This window comes from Lepisma saccharinum, unplaced genomic scaffold, assembly GCF_977018435.1.
Source record: "Lepisma saccharinum unplaced genomic scaffold, izLepSacc3.1 HAP1_SCAFFOLD_213, whole genome shotgun sequence".
NCBI lineage: Eukaryota > Metazoa > Arthropoda > Insecta > Zygentoma > Lepismatidae > Lepisma > Lepisma saccharinum.
The window spans coordinates 610,330-620,155 of record NW_028142997.1 but is presented as its reverse complement, the minus strand read 5'-3'; positions in this window follow the sequence as shown (position 1 = coordinate 620,155).

Genomic DNA, 9,826 nt, shown 5'->3' with positions numbered 1-9,826 from the left:
CGTGGAAAAAACATACAAAACATAGGATTGGGGATATCAAGATTTTGGTCAAATTTTTTAAGAATTCTCAATTTTTCAGATAGGAGGTTCCATATAAGGTCAAAAACTACATACTCAGATCTTCACCAAACATTGCAGGGATACATTGGATGTCAAGAAACGTGGAAAAAACGTACAAAACAAGAGATTGGAGACATCAAGATTTTGGACGAATTTTTGAAGAATTTTCAAATTTTCAGATAGGAGGTTCCAGATAAGGTCAAAAACTACATACTCAGATCTTCACCAAACTTTGCAGGGATACTTTGCATGTCAAGATACGTGGAAAAAACGTACAAAACAAGAGATTGGAGACATCAAGATTTTCGACGAATTTTTGAAGAATTTTCAAATTTTCAGATGGGAGGTTCCAGATAAGGTCAAAAACGACATACTCAGATCTTCACCAAACTTTGCATGGATACATTGGATGTCAAGACACGTGTAAAAAACGTACAAAACAAGAGATTGGGGACATCAAGATTTTGGACGAATTTTTTAAGAATTTTCAAATTTTCAGAAAGGAGGTTCCATATAAGTTCAAAAACTACATACTCAGATCTTCACCAAACTTTGCAGGGATACATTGGATGTCAAGACACGTGGAAAAAACGTACAAAACAAGAGATTGGAGACATCAAGATTTTGTACGAATTTTTTAAGAATTTTCAAATTTTCAGAAAGGATGTTCCACATAAGGTCAAAAGCGACATACTCAGATCTTCACCAAACTTTGCAGGGATACATTGGAGGTCAAGACACGTGGAAAAAACGTACAAAACAAGAGATTGGAGACATCAAGATTTTGGACGAATTTTTCAAGAATTCTCAAATTTTCAGATAGGAGGTTCCATATAAGGTCAAAAACTACATACTCAGATCTTCACCAAACTTTGCATGGATACATTGGATGTCAAGACACGTGGAAAAAACGTACAAAACAAGAGATTGGAGACATCAAGATTTTGGACGAATTTTTCAAGAATTCTCAAATTTTCAGATAGGAGGTTCCATATAAGGTCAAAAACTACATACTCAGATCTTCACCAAACTTTGCATGGATACATTGGATGTCAAGACACGTGGAAAAACATACAAAACATAGGATTGGAGACATCAAGATTTTGGTCGAATTTTTTAAGAATTTTCAAATTTTCAGAAAGGAGGTTCCATATAAGGTCAAAAACTACATACTCAGATCTTCACCAAACTTTGCAGGGATACATTGGAGGTCAAGACACGTGGAAAAAACGTACAAAACAAGAGATTGAAGACATCAAGATTTTCGACGAATATTTTAAGAATTTTCAAATTTTCAGAAAGGAGGCTCCATATAAGGTCAAAAACTACATACTCAGATCTTCACCAAACTTTGCAGGGATACATTGGATGTCAAGACACGTGGAAAAAACGTACAAAACAAGAGAGTGGAGACATCAAGATTTTGGACGAATTTTTGAAGAATTTTCAAATTTTCAGAAAGGAGGTTCCAGATAAGGTCAAAAACTACATACTCAGATCTTCACCAAACTTTGCAGGGATACATTGGATGTCAAGACACGTGGAAAAAACGTACAAAACAAGAGATTGGTGTCATCAAGATTTTGGACGGATTTTTTAGGAATTTTCAAATTTTCAGTTGAGAGGTTCCAGATAAGGTCAAGAACTACATACTCAGATCTTCACCAAACTTTGCAGGGATACATTGGATGTGAAGACACGTGAAAAAAACGTACAAAACAAGAGATTGGAGACATCAAGATTTTGGACGAATTTTTTAAGAATTTTCAAATTTTCAGAAAGGATGTTCTAGATAAGGTCAAAAACGACATACTCAGATCTTCACCAAACTTTGCAGGGATACATTGGATGTCAAGACACGTGGAAAAAACGTACAAAACAAGAGATTGGAGACATCAAGATTTTGGACGAATTTTTCAAGAATTCTCAAATTTTCAGATAGGAGGTTCCATATAAGGTCAAAAACTACATACTCAGATCTTCACCAAACTTTGCATGGATACATTGGATGTCAAGACACGTGGAAAAAACATACAAAACATAGGATTGGAGACATCAAGATTTTGGTCGAATTTTTTAAGAATTTTCAAATTTTCAGAAAGGAGGTTCCATATAAGGTCAAAAACTACATACTCAGATCTTCACCAAACTTTGCAGGGATACATTGGATGTCAAGACACGTGGAAAAAAAGTACAAAACAAGAGAGTGGAGACATCAAGATTTTAGACGGATTTTTTAGGAATTTTCAAATTTTCAGATGGGAGGTTCCATATAAGGTCAAAAACTACATACTCAGATCTTCACCAAACTTTGCAGGGATACATTGGATGTCAAGACACGTGGAAAAAACGTACAAAACAAGAGATTGGAGACATCAAGATTTTGGACGAATTTTTTAAGAATTTTCAAATTTTCAGAAAGGAGGTTCCATATAAGGTCAAAAACTACATACTCAGATCTTCACCAAACTTTGCAGGGATACATTGGATGTCAAGACACGTGGAAAAAACGTACAAAACAAGAGATTGGAGACATCAAGATTTTGGACGAATTTTTTAAGAATTTTCAAATTTTCAGAAAGGATGTTCCAGATAAGGTCAAAAACTACATACTCAGATCTTCACCAAACTTTGCAGGGATACATTGGATGTCAAGACACGTGGAAAAAACATACAAAACATAGGATTGGGGATATCAAGATTTTGGTCAAATTTTTTAAGAATTCTCAAATTTTCAGATAGGAGGTTCCATATAAGGTCAAAAACTACATACTCAGATCTTCACCAAACATTGCAGGGATACATTGGATGTCAAGAAACGTGGAAAAAACGTACAAAACAAGAGATTGGAGACATCAAGATTTTGGACGAATTTTTGAAGAATTTTCAAATTTTCAGATAGGAGGTTCCAGATAAGGTCAAAAACTACATACTCAGATCTTCACCAAACTTTGCAGGGATACTTTGCATGTCAAGATACGTGGAAAAAACGTACAAAACAAGAGATTGGAGACATCAAGATTTTCGACGAATTTTTGAAGAATTTTCAAATTTTCAGATGGGAGGTTCCAGATAAGGTCAAAAACGACATACTCAGATCTTCACCAAACTTTGCATGGATACATTGGATGTCAAGACACGTGTAAAAAACGTACAAAACAAGAGATTGGGGACATCAAGATTTTGGACGAATTTTTTAAGAATTTTCAAATTTTCAGAAAGGAGGTTCCATATAAGTTCAAAAACTACATACTCAGATCTTCACCAAACTTTGCAGGGATACATTGGATGTCAAGACACGTGGAAAAAACGTACAAAACAAGAGATTGGAGACATCAAGATTTTGTACGAATTTTTTAAGAATTTTCAAATTTTCAGAAAGGATGTTCCACATAAGGTCAAAAGCGACATACTCAGATCTTCACCAAACTTTGCAGGGATACATTGGAGGTCAAGACACGTGGAAAAAACGTACAAAACAAGAGATTGAAGACATCAAGATTTTGGACGAATTTTTTAAAAATTTTCAAATTTTCAGATAGGAGGTTCCAGATAAGGTCAAAAACTACATACTCAGATCTTCACCAAACTTTGCAGGGATACATTGGATGTCAAGACACGTGGAAAAAACATACAAAACATAGGATTGGGGATATCAAGATTTTGGTCAAATTTTTTAAGAATTTTCAAATTTTCAGATAGGAGGTTCCATATAAGGTCAAAAACTACATACTCAGATCTTCACCAAACATTGCAGGGATACATTGGATGTCAAGAAACGTGGAAAAAAGCGTACAAAACAAGAGATTGGAGACATCAAGATTTTGGACGAATTTTTTAAGAATTTTCAAATTTTCAGATAGGAGGTTCCAGATAAGGTCAAAAACTACATACTCAGATCTTCACCAAACGTTGCAGGGATACTTTGCATGTCAAGACACGTGGAAAAAACGTACAAAACAAGAGATTGGAGACATCAAGATTTTCGACGAATTTTTTAAGAATTTTCAAATTTTCAGAAAGGAGGTTCCAGATAAGGTCAAAAACTACATACTCAGATCTTCACCAAACTTTGCAGTTATACATTGGATGTCAAGACACGTGGAAAAAACGTACAAAACAAGAGATTGGAGACATCAAGATTTTGGACGAATTTTTGAAGAATTTTCAAATTTTCAGAAAGGATGTTCCAGATAAGGTCAAAAACGACATACTCAGATCTTCACCAAACTTTGCAGGGATACATTGGATGTCAAGACACGTGGAAAAAACGTACAAAACAAGAGATTGGAGACATCAAGATTTTGGACGAATTTTTCAAGAATTCTCAAATTTTCAGATAGGAGGTTCCATATAAGGTCAAAAACTACATACTCAGATCTTCACCAAACTTTGCATGGATACATTGGATGTCAAGACACGTGGAAAAAACATTCAAAACATAGGATTGGAGACATCAAGATTTTGGTCGAATTTTTTAAGAATTTTCAAATTTTCAGAAAGGAGGTTCCATATAAGGTCAAAAACTACATACTCAGATCTTCACCAAACTTTGCAGGGATACATTGGATGTCAAGACACGTGGAAAAAAAGTACAAAACAAGAGAGTGGAGACATCAAGATTTTAGACGGATTTTTTAGGAATTTTCAAATTTTCAGATGGGAGGTTCCAGATAAGGTCAAAAACTACATACTCAGATCTTCACCAAACGTTGCAGGGATACTTTGCATGTCAAGACACGTGGAAAAAACGTACAAAACAAGAGATTGGAGACATCAAGATTTTCGACGAATTTTTTAAGAATTTTCAAATTTTCAGAAAGGAGGCTCCATATAAGGTCAAAAACTACATACTCAGATCTTCACCAAACTTTGCAGGGATACATTGGATGTCAAGACACGTGGAAAAAACGTACAAAACAAGAGAGTGGAGACATCAAGATTTTGGACGAATTTTTGAAGAATTTTCAAATTTTCAGAAAGGAGGTTCCAGATAAAGTCAAAAACTACATACTCAGATCTTCACCAAACTTTGCAGGGATACATTGGATGTCAAGACACGTGGAAAAAACGTACAAAACAAGAGATTGGTGTCATCAAGATTTTGGACGGATTTTTTAGGAATTTTCAAATTTTCAGATGAGAGGTTCCAGATAAGGTCAAAAACTACATACTCAGATCTTCACCAAACTTTGCAGGGATACATTGGATGTGAATACACGTGAAAAAAACGTACAAAACAAGAGATTGGAGACATCAAGATTTTGGACGAATTTTTTAAGAATTTTCAAATTTTCAGAAAGGATGTTCCAGATAAGATCAAAAACGACATACTCAGATCTTCACCAAACTTTGCAGGGATACATTGGATGTCAAGACACGTGGAAAAAACGTACAAAACAAGAGATTGGAGACATCAAGATTTTGGACGAATTTTTCAAGAATTCTCAAATTTTCAGATAGGAGGTTCCATATAAGGTCAAAAACTACATACTCAGATCTTCACCAAACTTTGCATGGATACATTGGATGTCAAGACACGTGGAAAAACATACAAAACATAGGATTGGAGACATCAAGATTTTTGTCGAATTTTTTAAGAATTTTCAAATTTTCAGAAAGGAGGTTCCATATAAGGTCAAAAACTACATACTCAAATCTTCACCAAACTTTGCAGGGATACATTGGATGTCAAGACACGTGGAAAAAAAGTACAAAACAAGAGAGTGGAGACATCAAGATTTTAGACGGATTTTTTAGGAATTTTCAAATTTTCAGATGGGAGGTTCCATATAAGGTCAAAAACTACATACTCAGATCTTCACCAAACTTTGCAGGGATACATTGGATGTCAAGACACGTGGAAAAAACGTACAAAACAAGAGATTGGAGACATCAAGATTTTGGACGAATTTTTTAAGAATTTTCAAATTTTCAGAAAGGAGGTTCCATATAAGGTCAAAAACTACATACTCAGATCTTCACCAAACTTTGCAGGGATACATTGGATGTCAAGACACGTGGAAAAAACGTACAAAACAAGAGATTGGAGACATCAAGATTTTGGAAGTATTTTTGAAGAATTTTCAAATTTTCAGATAGGAGGTTCCATATAAGGTCAAAAACTACATACTCAGATCTTCACCAAACATTGCAGGGATACATTGGATGTCAAGAAACGTGGAAAAAACGTACAAAACAAGAGATTGGAGACATCAAGATTTTGGACGAATTTTTGAAGAATTTTCAAATTTTCAGATAGGAGGTTCCAGATAAGGTCAAAAACTACATACTCAGATCTTCACCAAACGTTGCAGGGATACTTTGCATGTCAAGATACGTGGAAAAAACGTACAAAACAAGAGATTGGAGACATCAAGATTTTCGACGAATTTTTGAAGAATTTTCAAATTTTCAGATGGGAGGTTCCAGATAAGGTCAAAAACGACATACTCAGATCTTCACCAAACTTTGCAGGGATACATTGGATGTCAAGACACGTGTAAAAAACGTACAAAACAAGAGATTGGGGACATCAAGATTTTGGACGAATTTTTTAAGAATTTTCAAATTTTCAGAAAGGAGGTTCCATATAAGTTCAAAAACTACATACTCAGATCTTCACCAAACTTTGCAGGGATACATTGGATGTCAAGACACGTGGAAAAAACGTACAAAACAAGAGATTGGAGACATCAAGATTTTGGACGAATTTTTTAAGAATTTTCAAATTTTCAGAAAGGATGTTCCACATAAGGTCAAAAACGACATACTCAGATCTTCACCAAACTTTGCAGGGATACATTGGAGGTCAAGACACGTGGAAAAAACGTACAAAACAAGAGATTGAAGACATCAAGATTTTGGACGAATTTTTTAAAAATTTTCAAATTTTCAGATAGGAGGTTCCAGATAAGGTCAAAAACTACATACTCAGATCTTCACCAAACTTTGCAGGGATACATTGGATGTCAAGACACGTGGAAAAAACATACAAAACATAGGATTGGGGATATCAAGATTTTGGTCAAATTTTTTAAGAATTTTCAAATTTTCAGATAGGAGGTTCCATATAAGGTCATAAACTACATACTCAGATCTTCACCAAACATTGCAGGGATACATTATATGTCAAGAAACGTGGAAAAAACGTACAAAACAAGAGATTGGAGACATCAAGATTTTGGACGAATTTTTTAAGTATTTTCAAATTTTCAGATAGGAGGTTCCAGATAAGGTCAAAAACTACATACTCAGATCTTCACCAAACGTTGCAGGGATACTTTGCATGTCAAGACACGTGGAAAAAACGTACAAAACAAGAGATTGGAGACATCAAGATTTTCGACGAATTTTTTAAGAATTTTCAAATTTTCAGATGGGAGGTTTCAGATAAGGTCAAAAACGACATACTCAGATCTTCACCAAACTTTGCATGGATACATTGGATGTCAAGACACGTGGAAAAACATACAAAACATAGGATTGGGGACATCAAGATTTTGGACGAATTTTTTAAGAATTTTCAAATTTTCAGAAAGGAGGTTCCATATAAGGTCAAAAACTACATACTCAGATCTTCACCAAACTTTGCAGGGATACATTGGATGTCAAGAAACTTGGAAAAAACGTACAAAACAAGAGATTGGAGACATCAAGATTTTGGATGAATTTTTTAAGAATTTTCAAATTTTCAGAAAGGAGGCTCCATATAAGGTCAAAAACTACATACTCAGATCTTCACCAAACTTTGCAGGGATACATTGGATGTCAAGACACGTGGAAAAAACGTACAAAACAAGAGAGTGGAGACATCAAGATTTTGGACGAATTTTTGAAGAATTTTCAAATTTTCAGAAAGGAGGTTCCAGATAAGGTCAAAAACTACATACTCAGATCTTCACCAAACTTTGCAGTTATACATTGGATGTCAAGACACGTGGAAAAAATGTACAAAACAAGAGATTGGAGACATCAAGGTTTTGGACGAATTTTTGAAGAATTTTCAAATTTTCAGAAAGGATGTTCCAGATAAGGTCAAAAACGACATACTCAGATCTTCACCAAACTTTGCAGGGATACATTGGATGTCAAGACACGTGGAAAAAACGTACAAAACAAGAGATTGGAGACATCAAGATTTTGGACGAATTTTTTAAGAATTTTCAAATTTTCAGATAGGAGGTTCCAGATAAGGTCAAAAACTACATACTTAGATCTTCACCAAACTTTGCAGGGATACTTTGCATGTCAAGACACGTGGAAAAAACGTACAAAACAAGAGATTGGAGACATCAAGATTTTCGACGAATTTTTTAAGAATTTTCAAATTTTCAGATGGGAGGTTTCAGATAAAGTCAAAAACGACATACTCAGATCTTCACCAAACTTTGCATGGATACATTGGATGTCAAGACACGTGGAAAAACATACAAAACATAGGATTGGGGACATCAAGATTTTGGACGAATTTTTTAAGAATTTTCAAATTTTCAGAAAGGAGGTTCCATATAAGGTCAAAAACTACATACTCAGATCTTCACCAAACTTTGCAGGGATACATTGGATGTCAAGACACGTGGAAAAAAAGTACAAAACAAGAGAGTGGAGACATCAAGATTTTAGACGGATTTTTTAGGAATTTTCAAATTTTCAGATGGGAGGTTCCAGATAAGGTCAAAAACTACAAACTCAGATCTTCACCAAACGTTGCAGGGATACTTTGCATGTCAAGACACGTGGAAAAAACGTACAAAACAAGAGATTGGAGACATCAAGATTTTCGACGAATTTTTTAAGAATTTTCAAATTTTCAGAAAGGAGGCTCCATATAAGGTCAAAAACTACATACTCAGATCTTCACCAAACTTTGCAGGGATACATTGGATGTCAAGACACGTGGAAAAAACGTACAAAACAAGAGAGTGGAGACATCAAGATTTTGGAAGAATTTTTGAAGAATTTTCAAATTTTCAGAAAGGAGGTTCCAGATAAGGTCAAAAACTACATACTCAGATCTTCACCAAACTTTGCAGGGATACATTGGATGTCAAGACACGTGGAAAATACGTACAAAACAAGAGATTGGTGTCATCAAGATTTTGGACGGATTTTTTAGGAATTTTCAAATTTTCAGATGAGAGGTTCCAGATAAGGTCAAAAACTACATACTCAGATCTTCACCAAACTTTGCAGGGATACATTGGATGTGAAGACACGTGAAAAAAACGTACAAAACAAGAGATTGGATACATCAAGATTTTGGACGATTTTTTTAAGAATTTTCAAATTTTCAGAAAGGATGTTCCAGATAAGGTCAAAAACGACATACTCAGATCTTCACCAAACTTTGCAGGGATACATTGGATGTCAAGACACGTGGAAAAAACGTACAAAACAAGAGATTGGAGACATCAAGATTTTGGACGAATTTTTCAAGAATTCTCAAATTTTCAGATAGGAGGTTCCATATAAGGTCAAAAACTACATACTCAGATCTTCACCAAACTTTGCATGGATACATTGGATGTCAAGACACGTGGAAAAAACGTACAAAACAAGAGAGTGGAGACATCAAGATTTTGGACGAATTTTTGAAGAATTTTCAAATTTTCAGAAAGGAGGTTCCATATAAGGTCAAAAACTACATACTCAGATCTTCACCAAACTTTGCAGGGATACATTGGATGTCAAGACACGTGGAAAAAAAGTACAAAACAAGAGAGTGGAGACATCAAGATTTTAGACGGATTTTTTAGGAATTTTC